We start from the raw sequence: 21,337 nt of genomic DNA, 5'->3' as shown, positions 1-21,337 counted from the left end.
TGATCTAAATAGCCCCTAAAGGTAAATGTCAATGCAACAAGGAGCGTTTATTCATATTTTGTCAGTTTTTGCGATATATATGCAGCGTAGAAAATAAATAGAAAATGTTATCACAAGACAATATATGCTCATATCCACTAAAATGTTCTTCTTCCCCTTTCACGGTCGCTTGCACTAAAATGAAATCCCTGGCATTGGTATCTGGTAATAGTAGCCGTCATAGGATCATTTCCCTATATAAAGGGGCCGGGACGAGGTGATCGTAGAAGCAGAACCAGCCAAGAAGCAACCTACTAAGCATACGCAAGGCAGCTGCCCCAGCTCGCTCCCGGCTTAGTAGCCAGCCAGCCATGAACTTCGGTGGCAATGGCAACGCGACGATCCGGTGCAAGTACTGCAGCGCGTGCCTGACCGTGATCTCCGGCGAGCACGCCATCCAGTGCGCGCAATGCAACTGCGTGACGCGCATCCGGCCCGCCGACCGCATCCCGGTGGCGCGGCCGGCGCACGTTCCCGCGGCGTTCCAGCGCGCCCGCGGCAAGAAGCGCGCCGTCCTGATCGGCATCACGTACGCCGGCATGCGCCGGGGCTGCGGCGAGCTCAGGGGCCCCGTCAACGACGTCAAGTGCATGAGGAACCTCCTCTGCCAGCGCTTCGGCTTCCCCAGCGAGTGCATTATCATGCTCACCGGTATGTCATGTAACATGTCGTCTCCATGCATGGATTAATTAGTTGGAACGACGAACTGATGAGCAGTGAGTGATCGACCTCATGATGGTATTGCTGCATCTGCATATGCAGATGACCAGAGGGACCCGTTCAGGCTGCCGACCAAGGAGAACATCCGGATGGCGATGCACTGGCTGGTGCAGGGGTGCAGCTACGGCGACTCCCTGGTGTTCCACTTCTCCGGGCTGGGCGCGCAGGTGGCCGACGACGACGGCGACGAGGCGGACGGGTACGACGAGGCCATCTGCCCGCTGGACGCGTTCCAGCGGGGCCCCATCCTGGACGACGAGATCAACGAGGCCATCGTGCGCCCGCTGGTGCACGGCGTCAGGCTCCACGCCGTGGTGGACGCCTGCTACAGCGCCACGCTGCTGGACCTCCCCTACCTGTGCCACATGTCCAGGAACGGGTTCTGGCAGTGGGAGGACGAGAGCCCCCCCTCGGGCGCCGGGAAGGGCACCAGCGGCGGCCATGCCGTGCTCATCAGCGGCTAAAGCGAGGGCAAAAGCAACTTCGCCATGGTCAGTCAGGGATCAGAGTATCATACCGGATCATCATCATACATACATGCATATATATACATATTAGTCTGATTTTTTTTTTCTTGTTCGGCCATCGATCTCTGCCTTACATATATGCATGCTGCTTGGACGACGACGACGTGCAGATGCCGGATGCCTACGCATCGGTGGGGGCCATGACGCACAGCTTCATCCGGGCGCTGGAGTGCGAGCCGCGCGGGGTCACCTACGGCAGCCTGCTCACCTCCATGAGAGCCATCATGAAGAACCGCGGCGAGGGCTACGATCTGCAGGGGCCCATCGGCGCACCCATCCACACGGTGGCCAACTTCAGCGGCGTGCAGGTGCGTAACAGCGTGAGGCTCTGATCGATATCCTGGCAGCTTCCTCCTCCCTGTCTGTGTGTTGTCTGGTAACAACAGCCTCGGCTGTGCCCCTGACCTGACCAAACTCTCTTGTGTGCATCATCATGGTTGGTTTGATTTTGCAGGAGCCAAACCTGTCCTCCTCGGAGATGTTTGACATACACCGCAAGCCGTTTGTGCTGTAAAACACCAAGGCTTGTGCGTACAAATCACTACTACTGCTGCAGTTCAACAATACTTAAGGATCGCCGTATCAGAATAATCAATTATCCATCAGCTTGAACAATGATGCTTTCCTAGTTCTATGTGTCACCGGTTCTGGAGGACATGGCTGCTCATCCAGCGTACCGTACCTCCCTTAGCCTTCTAGTGAACCTCAATGTAATAATTAAGGCAGTTCGAGGTCCACTTATATGTAAACCAAGTGCTACATGCGGCTTCAGCTTGCAGTTTATGTGATCAAAAAGCAGTTTATGCGGCTTCAGCATGCAGTTTATGTGATCAAAAAGCAGTTTATGCGGCTTCAGCATGCAGTTTATCCAGGTGTGAGTTTGTGATGGAACTGAAGCTTTTCTAGATAGTAGAAAGAATTTTAGGCTTCATCCTCAAGGAAGAGGAATCAGACCAACCTATTAAATCCAACACACCACAACGACCGGACTGAATTTACAGAACAAAGCCAACTAATAACTCAATTTTTTGAAATAAAAGGTTATTGAACGACACGATGAAATGCATATAGACGCATTCTCGAGCTTGTGGCATTCCCAAAACTAACTACTTTTGTGCCTCACTTTAAGGACCGAATGGCCAAAAGGAGAGGGTGAACTAGTCTCTAAAAATTTAAGTAGCAATCTCTAAAAATTTAAGTAGCAATTTTAGCCTATGCAAACTCTAGACCCCTAGTGCACCTTGGCTCTCCTAAGTTTTTAAAATAAAACAGTCTAATGCATTCTTAGGGCTAACACACTAAATATGTCCTTATATTAGCAAATATTCACATTAAGAGTTAGGTACTTAGTGAGGCAAGTATGAAACCTAGGCTAAACACACTAACATGAATTTTAGTTGTCACACAAGAAACTTACAAGCAAATGAGAGTAAAGCAAGTAAGAAGAAAGCTCAAGAGAGAAATAGATTTTTCCAGTGCCCTTGGGTTGTTGCCACTGCACAATCCCCTACTCCACATTCGGAGCACCTTGAGTCATAGAGACTCGGTTAAGCTCACATCCACTAGTGAATACATGTTTGCCACTTTGACATGTTGGGTTCAAGACCATGTACTCCCTCCATCCCAAAATATTTGATGTTTTAGGTTTAGACATGGGAATTAAGGGTGAAAGGCGTGGTGCACAAAAAACAAAAAGAAGAGAGATAAAGACAGATATATAGTGAAAAGAAAATGGTGTATTCGGAGAAGAGAAAGGTGCATTGACAAGTGAGAATGTAAGTATTTTGGGAGAAAAAAATGAATCCTATAAGGTTCAAGTATTTTGGGATGGAGGGAGTACACCTTTTTGAGCCTCTGCACAATAGGTCATCACCAGGCCATCTAGGTGATGACAATCACCAAGAATAACATATCTTCAAGCTTCAACTCAAGAAAACCCAACCAAAAACCCAATGGCACTCAAAGCTAACACCCAAATCTCATTTCTTAGCTTGGGTGGCTCTCCAAATGCTCCACTAGTCTCTCTATAAGTGTTGGCACAGATAGGGTGGAAGAGGACCTCCAAATGAGTCAGGGGTAACACTTATAAAGAGGGTGAAGGGGCTGCTAGCTATTGAGAAAAAAGTTGACAAACACAAACATCATCGGATGATCTGCTGGCAACCATTGGCCACGTCGGATCATACGGTGACGCCGTTCTAGCTGATTACTGTAGAGGCTAGTTGAGAATATGCCAGAGTATTCCTCACTTTATGATATGCTGGTGAGTCACACAGTCACACAGGATCATGTGTTGCACCATAGATACTTGGTCAGCCTGTCACATAGTCAAGCTTGGCCCATTGGATGATCCATTGTGAGGTCACACACACCAGAGCCTAGAGTTGGGACCCGATGCTGGCCTAGAGCTCTCCACTCAGCAATCTCCTTGTCCTGGATCAGGCAATCACTAACAAGCTCGCGCAACTGATCCTTAGTCGTAGTCGGAGCCGGCCAGACCTTCTAAGCAGCCCTCATGGCCATGAATTCTTGATTTTCAATCACAGAAAGTGATGCCTCCTCATCTACAAAGGTTGCCTAGGACTTGCTCGCTGATTTCTTCCTACCCATATACTAGCGAAAGCAATAAGGCACTAAGAAATGATGATGGTCAGGCGGCGGCGCTCAGATGCTGACAACAATGGCGACGGCGGAGTGAGGACTAGGGTTTCAAGGCAAAAGCAGGGTAGCAAAGAAAAAGAAGAAAGAAGGCCTTTAAATAGATTTTTACAGCAATAAAAATGCGGCCCACTAGGCCCGTTTAAACACGGCATAAGAACGCAATGGTTCATTTTCCAACACAACTAACAAAGCTGAAATGACAAATGGCACACTTCTACACAAAGGTATAGTTCAACGGGCAGATTTCAGACTTATCCATCCAGCACCAAGGCAGAGTTAATATATTGCTACAAAAAGAACTCATCAACCATGAAGCAATGAAGGGTTACCTCACAAGGAATACAAGAACTCGGTTCTTAAAGAAAGAACTCAGGAATCTCACAAACAACCAGGACATCAGCAGAAAAAAGAATGACAACCCAGAAGACAAGATTCTTTCCATTATAAATGGCTTCAAAAATTACAAGATTACACATCTTACAAGACCCAACGAACTCGATACTACGACGAGCAAGATAACAAAAAGGAACTTGGACACAACTAGGCTCTGGAACGACTACGTGTTCCAAATTGCTACTCGGTAGAACAAATCGCACTCAGCTACACTATTTTCTTCAAAGGACGGACGCAGTACATCCGAGGCAGAAGTCAGCAGCACGGCGGGACAACATTGAATAGGGAAGCCCAACAGGCATCTATCTATCCAAGTCCGATGTGACACCGGATCAGGCGTTGATCTGCATCGGACAGTCGCAGGGTAGGCAAGGGGGATCTACCCAGAACTGCTGGATGAAGGAACATATCCCGCATCACAAGACTTCCTCCAACTACCGCCATGTACCTCCTGGTACAATGCCGCTGTGAGATTAGTCTACCTCTAATCTCTATCACAAGACTCCCTCCAACTACGACAAGATATACAAGAACTACAAGATACGCCCGGGGGCTGCTCTACTTCAGAAACTATCATATTCATGACTACAGAGATTTCAGACCACGCAACAAAATGCTCGATGAATCAAAACAGCACATCAGGAGGGTATTTATAGACCAAAGAAGCGGTGCACATGGACCGGGTGCACCAACGGAACAAACCTAACAAAGGAGACAGTAAAAAGACAGAATTTAATGAAAGATGACTCAGGCGTGAAGGAACAATACTCAAGGACAAGCATATTCGAAAGGATATACCAACACTGTACAACTCATGAACAAACAGCATTTACACTCAACCACCACCATACAACTACATCTGACAACAGCAGACTACCAGAGAATATGCTAAGACTCTGCATCCGAGTTCTTTCTGAATAAAAAAACCTGGATATATGCCCGGAGGCTGCAACAGGAGAGGTTTTCAGTTATTTGAACAACTCAGATTCAAGACCCTCCAACTCTTTGTTCCAAATAGCAAGAGGCTCGGGGCTACACTCAGTGAGTGCACTTTTTTCAAAAAAAACGCACATCAATCAAAAGACTTCTTCAAGACAACAGTTTTCAAACGACATAAGATTCAAGACCCTCCAACTTTTTGTTCTAAATAGCAAAAGGCTCGGGGGCTACACTAAGTGAATGCACTTTTTTCTTCGAAAAAGCGCACGTCACCAAGAAGACTTATTCAAGACAAACCAATTCAAGGACTCACGACAAAAAAAACCCGGACCAAGCTATATCCGAGTTCTTTTTGATAAAAAATCCAGGTATATGCTCGGGAGCCCTTCGACGAAGAATCAGAACAATTTCAAGGTATGACCCTCCAGCTCCTTATTCCAAATAGCAAGAGGCTCGGGGGCTACACATAGACGGATGCACTTTTTCTTTAGAAAAGCACATACCACTCGAAGATCCCAAGAAGCGCTACATGGTTTCACTCAAGAAAGTACTCGGACGACGCTTGTTCCTACTCGGCAAAACCTGAAGGAACAAGATGAGGCTTCCAGAGATCAACCATGAAGTACTCGAGGGCTTGTCAATATGGGACCCACGGGATACCCCACAAGGAAGGGAGAAGATCTAGTCTAACTAGGACTTCTTTTCCTGTAATCTTAGTAGTAGTATTATTCTGTAATCCTACTAGGAACCTCATTGTAAACCGACTAGGACTCTGGCCTCCTGACTATATAAAGGACGGCGAAGTTCCTGGAGAGACGACAGATAACGTAACACAACACTTTACAATCAATCCAACGCAAAGGCTAACGCCGACTGGACGTAGGACTATTACTCGATCACGGTCGAGGGCCCGAACCAGGATAAATCGACTGTCTCTTGCGTTTACCGTCGAGTTCTGCATACGCTGAAGCCCGAACAAACTGCCCTGGGTACCCCCGTAACAGGCTATCGGTGGTGAAACATCTGCAAATATATAACAATCCATTTAGTTGGATAATTGAGGCCATGTTAATAAAGCCGAATCAGAAGGGTGCAGGCTCGATCGAAATAATATAAGTTGCAAGAGGATTTGCAGTGAAATTCTGTAGAGTTTATCAGATCCATGCAACCATTTCCTCAAAAGATCTAAAAAAGGTGGGACAATCTCGTACCCGTTTCAACGTGTGATGGAGTATTACTCGGCATCACAGGCGATGTCATTTGATTACCTTAGGGACACACACACACACACACACACACACACACATATATATATATATATATATATATATATATATATATATATATAGGGAGAGGCTATTCAGTAGCCAGCTACAGAATAAGTTATTCTGTAGCCACCTCCATTTACCATAATTTTATATACTAATTTACGATAATGTCAATATATATTTACTATAGTTGGGTTACTATAACACATAGGGATATTTACCATAACGTTATAGTAAACCACTTAGTAAGGAGTTACTATAATCTCATAAATTAACATAGTAATTATAGTAACTCAAGGTGGCTACAAAATATGTTATTTTGTAGCCAGCTATAGAGTAGTTGTTCTATATATATATATATATATATATATATATATATATATATATATATATATTATGTTATCGTGTAGCTGGCTATAAAATAACTTATTCTGTAGCCACCTTGAGTTACGATAATTACTATGCTAATTTACGGGATTATAGTAACTCCTTACTAAGTGGTTTACTATAACGTTATGGTAAATATCCCCATGTGTTATAGGAACCCAACTATTGTAAATACGTGTTGACATTATCGTAAATTAGTATATAAAATTATCGCAAATGGAGGTGGCTACAGAATAACTTATTTGTGTAGCTGGCTACTGAATATACTCTCTCTCTCTCTATATATATATATATATATATAAATAATAATAATAATAATAATAATAATAATAATAATAATAATAATAATAATAATAATAATAACAATAATAAAGTTTGCACCAAATTAAATCTGCCCAAGAGCAGTGTGCACGTAACCAAAAGAAAATAAGGCCCTGTTTGGATCATTTGAATTGAATTTATTTTAATAATTATAATTTAGACATATATTAATTAAGCTCATATAGTTATATATGAATTATATTTGTATATTATTGTTGGCTATACGAGAGATACATATGTGTTGCATTTCTACCGTAGAGGAGCGAGTTGAAAAGCGTGTTATAAGTTGCAAAGTAGAAACATATATATAATGGTAATCTATAGAATCAGTTTTCATCTCCCACCCTATGAATTTGAGAAATGCTTATATTTTGAACTTTGGAAAGTACTGAAGTGTTAAATTCAAGCCAAATAGCCAAATTAGATTTAAATTTCTCCAAATGAAATGATCTAAATAGCCCCTAAAGGTAAATGTCAATGCAACAAGGAGCGTTTATTCATATTTTGTCAGTTTTTGCGATATATATGCAGCGTAGAAAATAAATAGAAAATGTTATCACAAGACAATATATGCTCATATCCACTAAAATGTTCTTCTTCCCCTTTCACGGTCGCTTGCACTAAAATGAAATCCCTGGCATTGGTATCTGGTAATAGTAGCCGTCATAGGATCATTTCCCTATATAAAGGGGCCGGGACGAGGTGATCGTAGAAGCAGAACCAGCCAAGAAGCAACCTACTAAGCATACGCAAGGCAGCTGCCCCAGCTCGCTCCCGGCTTAGTAGCCAGCCAGCCATGAACTTCGGTGGCAATGGCAACGCGACGATCCGGTGCAAGTACTGCAGCGCGTGCCTGACCGTGATCTCCGGCGAGCACGCCATCCAGTGCGCGCAATGCAACTGCGTGACGCGCATCCGGCCCGCCGACCGCATCCCGGTGGCGCGGCCGGCGCACGTTCCCGCGGCGTTCCAGCGCGCCCGCGGCAAGAAGCGCGCCGTCCTGATCGGCATCACGTACGCCGGCATGCGCCGGGGCTGCGGCGAGCTCAGGGGCCCCGTCAACGACGTCAAGTGCATGAGGAACCTCCTCTGCCAGCGCTTCGGCTTCCCCAGCGAGTGCATTATCATGCTCACCGGTATGTCATGTAACATGTCGTCTCCATGCATGGATTAATTAGTTGGAACGACGAACTGATGAGCAGTGAGTGATCGACCTCATGATGGTATTGCTGCATCTGCATATGCAGATGACCAGAGGGACCCGTTCAGGCTGCCGACCAAGGAGAACATCCGGATGGCGATGCACTGGCTGGTGCAGGGGTGCAGCTACGGCGACTCCCTGGTGTTCCACTTCTCCGGGCTGGGCGCGCAGGTGGCCGACGACGACGGCGACGAGGCGGACGGGTACGACGAGGCCATCTGCCCGCTGGACGCGTTCCAGCGGGGCCCCATCCTGGACGACGAGATCAACGAGGCCATCGTGCGCCCGCTGGTGCACGGCGTCAGGCTCCACGCCGTGGTGGACGCCTGCTACAGCGCCACGCTGCTGGACCTCCCCTACCTGTGCCACATGTCCAGGAACGGGTTCTGGCAGTGGGAGGACGAGAGCCCCCCCTCGGGCGCCGGGAAGGGCACCAGCGGCGGCCATGCCGTGCTCATCAGCGGCTAAAGCGAGGGCAAAAGCAACTTCGCCATGGTCAGTCAGGGATCAGAGTATCATACCGGATCATCATCATACATACATGCATATATATACATATTAGTCTGATTTTTTTTTTCTTGTTCGGCCATCGATCTCTGCCTTACATATATGCATGCTGCTTGGACGACGACGACGTGCAGATGCCGGATGCCTACGCATCGGTGGGGGCCATGACGCACAGCTTCATCCGGGCGCTGGAGTGCGAGCCGCGCGGGGTCACCTACGGCAGCCTGCTCACCTCCATGAGAGCCATCATGAAGAACCGCGGCGAGGGCTACGATCTGCAGGGGCCCATCGGCGCACCCATCCACACGGTGGCCAACTTCAGCGGCGTGCAGGTGCGTAACAGCGTGAGGCTCTGATCGATATCCTGGCAGCTTCCTCCTCCCTGTCTGTGTGTTGTCTGGTAACAACAGCCTCGGCTGTGCCCCTGACCTGACCAAACTCTCTTGTGTGCATCATCATGGTTGGTTTGATTTTGCAGGAGCCAAACCTGTCCTCCTCGGAGATGTTTGACATACACCGCAAGCCGTTTGTGCTGTAAAACACCAAGGCTTGTGCGTACAAATCACTACTACTGCTGCAGTTCAACAATACTTAAGGATCGCCGTATCAGAATAATCAATTATCCATCAGCTTGAACAATGATGCTTTCCTAGTTCTATGTGTCACCGGTTCTGGAGGACATGGCTGCTCATCCAGCGTACCGTACCTCCCTTAGCCTTCTAGTGAACCTCAATGTAATAATTAAGGCAGTTCGAGGTCCACTTATATGTAAACCAAGTGCTACATGCGGCTTCAGCTTGCAGTTTATGTGATCAAAAAGCAGTTTATGCGGCTTCAGCATGCAGTTTATGTGATCAAAAAGCAGTTTATGCGGCTTCAGCATGCAGTTTATCCAGGTGTGAGTTTGTGATGGAACTGAAGCTTTTCTAGATAGTAGAAAGAATTTTAGGCTTCATCCTCAAGGAAGAGGAATCAGACCAACCTATTAAATCCAACACACCACAACGACCGGACTGAATTTACAGAACAAAGCCAACTAATAACTCAATTTTTTGAAATAAAAGGTTATTGAACGACACGATGAAATGCATATAGACGCATTCTCGAGCTTGTGGCATTCCCAAAACTAACTACTTTTGTGCCTCACTTTAAGGACCGAATGGCCAAAAGGAGAGGGTGAACTAGTCTCTAAAAATTTAAGTAGCAATCTCTAAAAATTTAAGTAGCAATTTTAGCCTATGCAAACTCTAGACCCCTAGTGCACCTTGGCTCTCCTAAGTTTTTAAAATAAAACAGTCTAATGCATTCTTAGGGCTAACACACTAAATATGTCCTTATATTAGCAAATATTCACATTAAGAGTTAGGTACTTAGTGAGGCAAGTATGAAACCTAGGCTAAACACACTAACATGAATTTTAGTTGTCACACAAGAAACTTACAAGCAAATGAGAGTAAAGCAAGTAAGAAGAAAGCTCAAGAGAGAAATAGATTTTTCCAGTGCCCTTGGGTTGTTGCCACTGCACAATCCCCTACTCCACATTCGGAGCACCTTGAGTCATAGAGACTCGGTTAAGCTCACATCCACTAGTGAATACATGTTTGCCACTTTGACATGTTGGGTTCAAGACCATGTACTCCCTCCATCCCAAAATATTTGATGTTTTAGGTTTAGACATGGGAATTAAGGGTGAAAGGCGTGGTGCACAAAAAACAAAAAGAAGAGAGATAAAGACAGATATATAGTGAAAAGAAAATGGTGTATTCGGAGAAGAGAAAGGTGCATTGACAAGTGAGAATGTAAGTATTTTGGGAGAAAAAAATGAATCCTATAAGGTTCAAGTATTTTGGGATGGAGGGAGTACACCTTTTTGAGCCTCTGCACAATAGGTCATCACCAGGCCATCTAGGTGATGACAATCACCAAGAATAACATATCTTCAAGCTTCAACTCAAGAAAACCCAACCAAAAACCCAATGGCACTCAAAGCTAACACCCAAATCTCATTTCTTAGCTTGGGTGGCTCTCCAAATGCTCCACTAGTCTCTCTATAAGTGTTGGCACAGATAGGGTGGAAGAGGACCTCCAAATGAGTCAGGGGTAACACTTATAAAGAGGGTGAAGGGGCTGCTAGCTATTGAGAAAAAAGTTGACAAACACAAACATCATCGGATGATCTGCTGGCAACCATTGGCCACGTCGGATCATACGGTGACGCCGTTCTAGCTGATTACTGTAGAGGCTAGTTGAGAATATGCCAGAGTATTCCTCACTTTATGATATGCTGGTGAGTCACACAGTCACACAGGATCATGTGTTGCACCATAGATACTTGGTCAGCCTGTCACATAGTCAAGCTTGGCCCATTGGATGATCCATTGTGAGGTCACACACATACAACACCAAATCATAAGGGTGCACTCTAGTAACCATGCCAATGAGTCACTAAGTCAAGGTTGATCTCTCATCGGATGATCGTTGAGGTCACACAGTCCCCATCAGATATATGGCATACATCAGTGGGTTGGCCAACAAGTCACTAAGTCAAGTTGCGTCTTAATGGATAATAATCCGCCGATGTCACATTTCCCCACCGGATCATACGATGACCACTATGTAATTGTGAAAGCCCTAGTTTGGTTTTGGCTAATTGATGAAACCCATTGGACTAATCCTTGTATCTAAGTGTGTGACTAGATAGGATGGTCCAACCCAAGTGTTGGTGCAAAGATGAAGTCCATGGTGATGTTGGTGGACATGTGATGATGGTGATTAAACTCCAAACTTGGAAAAGAAGAAAGAGAAAAACAAAATTGACTCAAGGCAAAGGTATTTTTGATAGGAGCATTTTGTTTTGTCACTCAAGACACAAGTGGGTGTGAGTGAGTTTAGGATAGATAGCCGTACTATTAAGAGAGGGGAATCTCGGTTAAACGGTTATCAAGTGACACTAGGTGCAGTGGTTCTTGCATATGCATTAGGACATAGTGTGCTAACAATTAACCCTTGAAAATGCTTGAAAAAATACGAACACACGTGCACTATGGTGAGACACTTTGTGGTTGGCAGTATAGAAACAAGGGTGAAGTGATTGAGTTGGTAGAAAAAGGAAAATAAGGAAGAAGAAGGGGACCAGACCCTATGTTGGTTGGGACCGGACCCTGGAGAGGGGTGAGTCCAGTCCTCTCTCCAACCAGTCCGAGCGCGCCCTGGGGGCTTTGGACCCAGGAGGTGGCGTGGTTCCGGACCATCCCTGGCGGGTCCGGTCGACGCAGGAAGCAAGGGACGAGTGCAACGTGGAGCGCGGGGTCTTCGGACCTAGGGGTGGCGCGACATCGGACTCCCGTCGCTCGGGCTTGTTGGCACAGTGTGAAGCAGTGAGTGCGGCCTAGGATCTTCGGACCCGGGCGCTCGGGCTCTGGACCTAGAGGCGCGTGAGTCCGGTCCCCGCGTAGCGCACAGTGGCAGCAACGGCAAGGCGATGTGGCGTTGCCAGGTTCGCCTGAAGGAGCGTCGAACCCAGGCAGTTGATCCAGAAGCCGGGTCTGGACTAGGTCTGAAGAGTTTTTCCCTCTCTAGAACCTTTCTGGATCTGTCCGGACCCTGAGGTGAGTTGGCCCAGACCTTGGTCCAGAGCTAGGGCCTAGAGCTATGCTGATTGACGCATTATTTTGTGACTGTTGAGATCCAATGAACGCAATTGAATGACTTGACACGTGGCAACATCCGGGGGTCTGGACCTTCACTGTAAATGGTCCGGAACCATAGTCCGGAGCTTGGGTCCAGACCTCCCAGAGGGCATAACGGCTATAACTTGTTGGGGGCTCTATAAATAGAGCTTGGTCAGTTTTGGCTCAGACTCTTGGTCATTCTTACATGTGATAGCATCCTTTGAGTTGAGCCAAACCTCTCCCACCTATTCTCTTGCTTGGTTGTGCGACACCTGATTGTGGGTTAGGCATGTGATGCCTATTAGCGCGTGAACCTCCAAGTGGGTGAATCGCCACAACGGGGATTAGCTTGCCGGCAAGCAAGTGAACCTCAAAAGAAAAATCTTATGTCATCTTGTCTCCGAGGATTTCATTGATATTCATTGTGATTGATCTCTTGCCTGGCTCGGTATATCCATCCCTAGCTTTTGTATTTACTTTCTCTTATTTGTGTAGAGCCAGTTGTAGTTAGTGAGTAGTACGTATAGCTTAATTAGTTGCAATTAGCTTGCTAGTTTGCTCACTAGTGGTAGAAGTAGTAGTGACTTAGCCATTGTGTGATACATAGAGATAATAGCAATATTAGACTTGTGGTTAGGTGGCTTGCAACACTTGTAGTGCTAGCGCAAAACTCGCTTCGTCATTTAGTTGTCTAACCATTTGTCTTAGTGTTGCTGTAGAAAATTTTTATAGGCTATTCACCCCCTCTAGCCATTTAGGACCTTTTAAATTGGGGTAAAGTTACTTCTTCCTGGGAAATAACACCACTGGATGATCTGATGGGGATCAACCATATTGTCTGATATTTGCTCTGATGTTGTTTTTCAGCATATTTCAAGTCCAATCTCGACCAAACCAACTTCTTTGAGATCTTTGACCTTGAAACCATCTCAATAGGCCCACTTACCATCATCAACTTGGCTAAGAGTTAGCCTCTTGTGCATCCACGTGCTTTTGCTTTGACTCTTTCAAGTTGAAAGCATTGGATCCCTCTTAATAGTACGACCAAAGCAACAACAAAGCCCTAATGCAAACTACAACAAGCGCCTGCATGCACTCACCTACATACATTAGCTCTGTAGTTCCTAAAAACACCATGGTTCTAGCAACACTAGTAAGATTCAAATAGACCATGGTTCAAGCAAACTACAACAAGTGCCAACTCCTCCTGCCACCTCGGCACCATTAGCACTCCCCCACATGTGCCCCAGACGTCGAGTACGAAGATGGAGGCATCGACAATGTCAATGGAGGATTATCCCGTCTGCTTAACATGAGGGAACGGGGTGTCCCCATTCTAACGAGAATATTCAAAAAAATATTCTCATTAGGGTGAATCCATAATCAACCAAAACAACTAAAATTGGGATCAGCCCATCCTGACCCCATTGTTCGACGAACCAAACACATACTTAAATTGTCCGAGAAAACATATCGATAGCTGGATATAGGTGCACTTATTACCTCAATGCCGAAAAGTTTGGTGACTGTTTCTATGATCACACGAGTTACGATTTCTTCTAGCGAATGTTTCTTCCTATCCACAGTCTTCTTTTTGCATTGCGGACGTAGCCAAGAGGGTCGTCATGCATAGCAATCTCGAAGGGAAGCATGATGTACCCAAGCCTAGCTATTCCGCCCACTACTAGAGAACAAACTTTAGAATGATGTCCTAATTTGGCATTAGCCTCGGCATTTTTTGTCTCCGAGACTAAAGGTTCATTTAGTCCCGGTTGTTAATACCAACCGGGACTAACCTTTAGTCCCGGCAGATAATACCAACCGGGACTAAAGCTTTTAGTCCCGGTTTGGGTGATGCCCCGGGAATAAAGATTAATCTTTAGTCCCAGTTTGGCTCCCTAACCGGGACTAATTATCCCGGCCTATAGACAAGCTCATTTCTTTCTCCCCGAGCCTAAGCCATTCCATTCAAACTCACTGCCTCTATTCTTCAGCTTGCTGTTGTTCTTGCTCTCTCCCCCTCCATTGGTGTTGCCCTTCGATTTTGGAGGTAACAAACTTAATCCTCTTATGTTTTATCAGTAGCTTATCTCATTTTGCGATGTAGATGCATGTGTAACTTTATATGTTGGACTTTATTATGATTTTATGTCATTTTTAGCTCAAAATGACATGATGATTTGCATATATGTTTGAATAAACAAAAGCTAAATTAGTTCATCAAAATCACTTGATAGTTTAGTATTGCTAGTATATGTAGTACATTTCATGGTTTAGTTAGATAAATAAATATTTTTTTAATATATTACGTTAGAAATGAGAAATTTACAATAGTTTGCAAAAATAAGTATAGAAAGTAACTTGATATGGTGGATTTGATTATGATTTCTATCATTTTTAGCTCAAAATCACATGATGATTTACAATAGTAAAATCACTTGATAGTTTAGTATTTTACTATTATACATAGTACATATTTCATGGTTTAATTAGATAAATAAATAATTTTAGTTTTGTTTAAATATATTATTTTAGAAAATGTGAAATTTACACTAGTTTGCAAAAGTAAGTATAGAAAGTAGATGACAACTGGTACCGGATCCTCGACCTCTCATTCAGTTGCGAAATGACTGAGGCCAGAACTCCCTCTCATTATCTGCGGCAAGTGTAAGCAAAAGATTGTGATGGAGTACCGAGTCAAGAGACAGGGACCCAACAAGGGTCGTGTTTTCTACAAGTGCCCGGATCGCGATGTGAGTTTCTTACGCATTTGATTATTATGGCTAATTGACCTGCTTTTCTTGAATATTTTTGACTAAATATTTTTTGGCTTTAATTTCAGTGGGAGGGCAATGGATGCGATGGTTGGTACTAGGAGGAAGATTATGCTACATACGTGCAGAATTCGGGTGCGCTTGAGGTAGCGGCTGCTGATGATGAGGCAGTGAGCCAGCGGGAGAAGCTTATTGATATTCAACAGACGAATGATTTGTCTATTTTAGTTGCGTATGATCACGAAATAATTATGTTACTGAAGTGCATTGTAGATTTAGTTTGTTTAGTGATAGTTGGGATTGCTTACGTTGTAGCCAGGCTTAGTTAATTAATCAACCGTGTGTGTATCATCTATGTTGTGTAATAAAATACTTAATTATGTTCAAGGTTTTCATAATTTGTCATGTAATGCAGATTATGTCACGCCATTGGATGTACAATGCCGATCGCCGCTCCCAAGACTTTATTGAGGGCGTGCACTATTTCTTAGGTGTGGCCGAGGCAAATAAGCGGGATGGTTTCATGTGCTATCCATGTGCCCCATGTAAGAATTTAAAGGAATATTCAAGCTCAATGAGTCTTCATTCACATTTGCTTAAGTCAGGTTTCATGTCAAACCATATATGTTGGACTAAGCATGGAGAAAGCGAGGTCATGATGGAAGAAGGTGAAGAAGAAGATTTAGATATTGATGACATTATTGCTTAGTATGGTGCCTTTGATGATACTACAATGGGGGGGAGATGAAGAAGAGGTAGCGGCAGAAGATGATCTTGGTGATGCTCTTGGCGATGCCATTCGTGATGCACAACAAGAATGCGAAAGTGAAAAAGAGAAAGTTAAGTTCGAGCGCATGCTTAAGGATCATAGGAAGTTGCTATACCCGACGGCCAAAGAGGGGCAAAAAAATCTAGGTACAACACTAGAATTGCTACAGTGGAAGGCAAAGAATGGTGTATTCGACAAGGCATTTAGGAATTTATTGAACCTCATAAAGAAGATGCTTCCGAAGCCAAATGAATTGCCCACCACTACGTATGAAGCAAAAAAGGTTGTCTGCCCTTTGGGATTAAAAATCCAAAAGATACATGCATGTCCTAATGACTGCATCCTCTACTATGGCAATGAATACAAGAATTTAGATGAATGCCTAGTATGTAAAGCATCACGGTATAAGATCAGGCGCGATGATCCTGGTGACATCGAGGGTGAACAATGTCCTAGAAAGAAAATCCCTGCCAAGGTTATGTGGTATGCTCCTATAATACCACGCTTAAAATGTTTGTTCAGAAATAAAGACCATGCAAAGTTGTTGCGGTGGCATAAAGAAGACCGTAAGGTAGACAATATGCTGAGACACCCAGCTGATGGGTCCCAGTGGAGAGCGATAGATAGGGAATTTCCAGAGTTTGCAAATGATGCTAGAAACTTAAGGTTCGCCTTAAGTACAGATGGTATGAATCCTTTTGGGGAGCAGAGCACTAGTCATAGCACTTGGCCAGTTATTCTATGTATCTACAACCTTCCTCCATGGTTATGCATGAAGCGAAAGTTTATTATGATGCCGATCCTCATCCAAGGTCTGAGGCAACCTGGCAACGACATTGATGTCTATCTGAAGCCATTAGTTGAAGAACTTCTAGTTTTATGGAATAAACCAGGTGTACATGTCTGGGATGAGTACAAACAAGAACACTTTGACCTATGAGCAATGTTGTTCATAACAATCAATGATTGACCTGCTTTAAGTAATCTTTCAGGTCAGACAAACAAAGGATATAATGCATGCACACATTGTTTTGATGACCTTGACAGTATATATTTGAAAAGATGTCGAAAGGTCGTGTACCTTGGCCATCGTCGATTCCTTCCTTTGAATCACCAAGTAAGAAAGAAAGGGAAGCATTTTAAAGGTAAGCCAAACCATCAGAAGAAGCCTCATAATCGAACCGGGGAAGATGTACTCGCAATGGTCAAGGATGTGAAGTAGTATTTGGAAAGGGACAAGGCAGCGAATCTGTTCCCAAAGATGCTAAGGGACATGCACCCATGTGGAAGAAGAAGTCCAGCTTTTGGGAGCTACCCTATTGGCAAGTTCTAGAGGTCCGCAATGCAATCAACGTGATACACCTGACAAAGAATCTTTGTGTGAATCTATTAGGATTCATGGGTGTGTACGGGAAGCCAAAGGATTCACTTGAAGCACGCCAGGACTTGCAAGGCATGAAAGAACGAGACAACCTTCATCCAGAGAAGACAGATGATGGACGTCATTACTTAAGTCCTGCTAGCTACACGCTTAGCAAAGAAGAGAGAGACAGCATGTTCGAATGTCTAAGCAGCATCAAGGTCCCATCAGGATTCTCCTCCAATATAAAGGGTATAATAAATATGTTAGAGAAGAAATTCCTAAACTTAAAGTCCCACGACTGCCACGTGCTTATGACGTAATTGCTTCCAGTTGCTTTAAGAGGAATTCTACCTCCACATGTACATCTAGCCACCGTGAAGCTATGTGCATTCCTCAATGCAATTTCTCAGAAGACAATCAATCTAGTGGAACTAGCTACTCTACAGAATGATGTGGTTCAATGTCTTGTCAGCTTTGAGTTGGTATTCCCTCCATCCTTCTTTAATATCATGACACACCTCCTAGTTCATTTGGTGAAGGAGATTAGTATTCTTAGACCTGTGTTCTTACATAACATGTTCCCCTTCGAGAGGTTTATGGGAGTCTTGAAGAAATATGTGAAAGTCCGTTCTAAGCTTGAAGGAAGCATCGCCCAGGGCTATGGAATAGAGGAGGTCATTGAGTTCTGTGTTGACTTTATTCCTGACCTTGCCCCGATTGGCGTTCCCGAATCGTGACACTAGGGGAGACTCAGTGGTAAAGGAACTTTAGGGAAGAAAACATATATTGGCATGGAAGACGATTATTTCAATAAAGCACACTATATAGTTCTTCAGAACTCATCATTGGTGCATCCGTACATCGAGATACATAAGGAGTTCTTACGATCCAAGTTTCTAGAGAAGACTGAAGCTTGGATTAGGCGTCAGTATATGGAAAGTTTTAGTGGTTGGTTGCGAAAAGAATGTCAAGGCGATGACAATATTGATGAGCAACTGTATTTATTGGCTAGGCAACCATCGTGGTATATCCTCACGTACCAAGGGTACGAGATAAATGGTAATACATTTTACATAGTTGCCTAAGATAAAAGGAGCACCAATCAAAATAGTGGTGTTCGCATAGATGGCACATATCCAAATGAAAATATACAAACATATTATGGCCTCATAGAAGAGATATGGGAACTAGACTACGCACCTAATTTTAAAGTCCCTTTGTTCCGGTGCCAATGGGTGAAGCTGACCGGAGGAGGGGTAACAGTCGACAAAGAGTATGGAATGGCAACAGTAGACCTCAACAATATTGGGTACAAAGACAAACCATTCGTCTTTGCTGCCAATGTGAGTCAGGTGTTCTATGTGAAAGACATGTCTACAAAATCAAAGAGAGGAAAAAACAAAGACATCAACTCAATGATCAATGAGCCAAAACGCCACATAGTTCTTTCTGAGAAAATAAATATAGTGGGAATTGAAGATAAGTCAGACATATTAGAAGATTATGAAAGAAATGTCTGAATTCCACCCTTCATAGTGAAGAAAGATCCAAGCATCATGTTAAATGATGAAGACACTCCATGGTTACGACAAAATCATAACCAAGGGTCATACGTCAAGAAGAAATTCACTGTTGTGCCCGCATGATACAACGATGCATGTTTAATATATTATGTTTTAGAGACGGATATTATGTAATATGTTATGACTTCACCTTATAATATGTTTAATATATGTTTTAAATTTCACAAGTGTGTGACGTAGTTTTAGAAAGTCTATATGAGATTCAAGAATCTATGACTAGTGTTTGATAAAACTTTCTCAAATGGGGAAATGAGCTATGTAACAATTGTAGATATTGCTGAGATGATCAAACTTGGTATTCAGAGATTTTTCATCTGAGGTCATTTAGTGTCTCATTTGAGCAAGTTTGACCAAGTCAAATTTGGTCAAATGAAAAAACAACACTTTAACTCTAGTATTATGAACTCTAAATGAATTCAAATTGAAAAGTTTTAAATACCAAGTTTGTTAAACTCATCAAGATCTACAATTGTTGTTTTGGTCAACTTTCCATTTGAGAAAGTTTGGACGGTTCAAATTTATGATTTTTAAATTTCGATGCCTACAAACTAGTTTTTGGAACCCTAGATTATCTCAAATTGAAAAGTTTTGAATACCAAGTTTGTTCAGCTCATCAAGATATACAATTGTTGTTTGGTCAACTTTCCATTTGAGAAAGTTTAGACGGTTCAAATTTATGATTTTTAAATTTCAACGCATACAAACTAGTTTTCGGAACCCTAGGTTGTCTCAAATTGAAAAGTTTTGAATATTAAGTTTGTTCAACTCATCAAGATCTACAATCCTTATATAGGCCATTTTTTCATTTGAAAAAGTTGTAGAGGAAAAATACTATATTTTCTTTATTTTTATAGGTTTCAACAAAAATTTCCTGTCATTTTGGTCAAAAACTGAGAAAAAATTGAAACATTGATGTTACAATAATGTGATAATAAATTTCCTATTGAATAATATTAGTTTTATTAATTTTAAGTTACAAATATATTTTTGCATTAACAAAATACTTAGTATTAGTAACATTTATATTCTATATTCATAAAAGAAATTAAAAACTTTAGGTTACAAAATTTTCCTATTTACAATAAATAATTAGTTAATCAATAGTATTTTTAAAAATAAATATTGCAAAGTATTAAAGTTACTATAGAATTAATTGATTAACCTAGTATTAAACAAGGAGAACAAAATCAAAATCTCAGGCCTTTCCAATTACTCTGGCGGGCTGCTAAAATTTTTAGGCCTTCAGTCCCGGCCCAGGCCAGGAACCGGGACTAAAGGGTGGGCGGAATTGCCCGCCCAAAAATACCTTTAGTCTCGGCTGGTAACACTAATCGGGACTAAAGCACCTTTAGTCCCGACTGGTAAGCCGAGCCGGGACTAAAGGGTGGGACCTTTAGTCTCGGTTCGGCTTACCAGCCGAGACTAAAGGAGCTTTAGTCCCGGTTGGTGTTAACAGCCGGGACTAAAGGGTCTCGGCCTATATATATCGAACGGTTCCTGTTCTGTTCATCTTCTACTTTTCGATCTACACGTCGATCTCGTCTCTGCCGTGCCCGGCCGCGTCGAGCTCGTCTGCCGCGCCATCGTCGTCGAGCCCCGCCCGGTGGCCGTCTTCTCCGCCGTACGTCGTCCTCGCGCGAGGTGCTCAGCTCGGCCCCGTGGCCGGCCAGCACGCCCTGCCCGGCCCGCCATCCGCCCCAGCTAGACTGCTAGCTAGCTGCTCTCGGCCATATTTTTTTACAAAGTTTCTAGTTTTTTAGATTGTTTTTGATATATATGTTAGATTAAAATGTATGTTAAATTTAATTACTAGTTTATTTAGATAGTTTTTAGATAGTTTTTGATATATATGTTAGATTAAAATGTATTAAAATTTAATTAGTAGTTTATTCTTAGTTTTTAGTTGGTTTTTTAGATAGTTTTTGATATATGTTAATTAGATTTAAATGTATTAAAATTTAATTAGTACTTTATTTAGATAGTTTTTTATTATAGTTTTTGATATATTTAGTAATTATTATTCTATCTCTCTCTATATATGTGTTAGATTTAATTTTGATTTAGTAATTCTATCTATGTATATATGTTAGGTTTAATTAGATTTAGTAATTAATTCTATCTAGATATATGTGTGTTATTTTATTTAATTAGATTTAGTAATTATATTCTATCTCTCTATATATATGTTAGATTTAATTTTCTTTTAGTAATTGA

At 43.1% G+C, this 21,337-nt stretch overlaps 2 pseudogenes; both read left to right on the top strand.

Annotated features, from left to right (window-relative positions):
* The first annotated feature begins 284 nt into the window (after positions 1-284).
* Positions 285-2,077, top strand: LOC136539684 (metacaspase-1-like; annotated as a pseudogene).
* Positions 2,078-7,985: 5,908 nt separating this feature from the next.
* LOC136539683 (metacaspase-1-like) lies at positions 7,986-9,778 on the top strand (annotated as a pseudogene).
* Positions 9,779-21,337: the final 11,559 nt, after the last annotated feature.

Source organism: Miscanthus floridulus, chromosome 2, assembly GCF_019320115.1.
Source record: "Miscanthus floridulus cultivar M001 chromosome 2, ASM1932011v1, whole genome shotgun sequence".
Taxonomy (NCBI): domain Eukaryota; kingdom Viridiplantae; phylum Streptophyta; class Magnoliopsida; order Poales; family Poaceae; genus Miscanthus; species Miscanthus floridulus.
The sequence above is the reverse complement of the archived record's forward strand: the minus strand, read 5'-3'. Positions and strand labels throughout refer to the sequence as shown.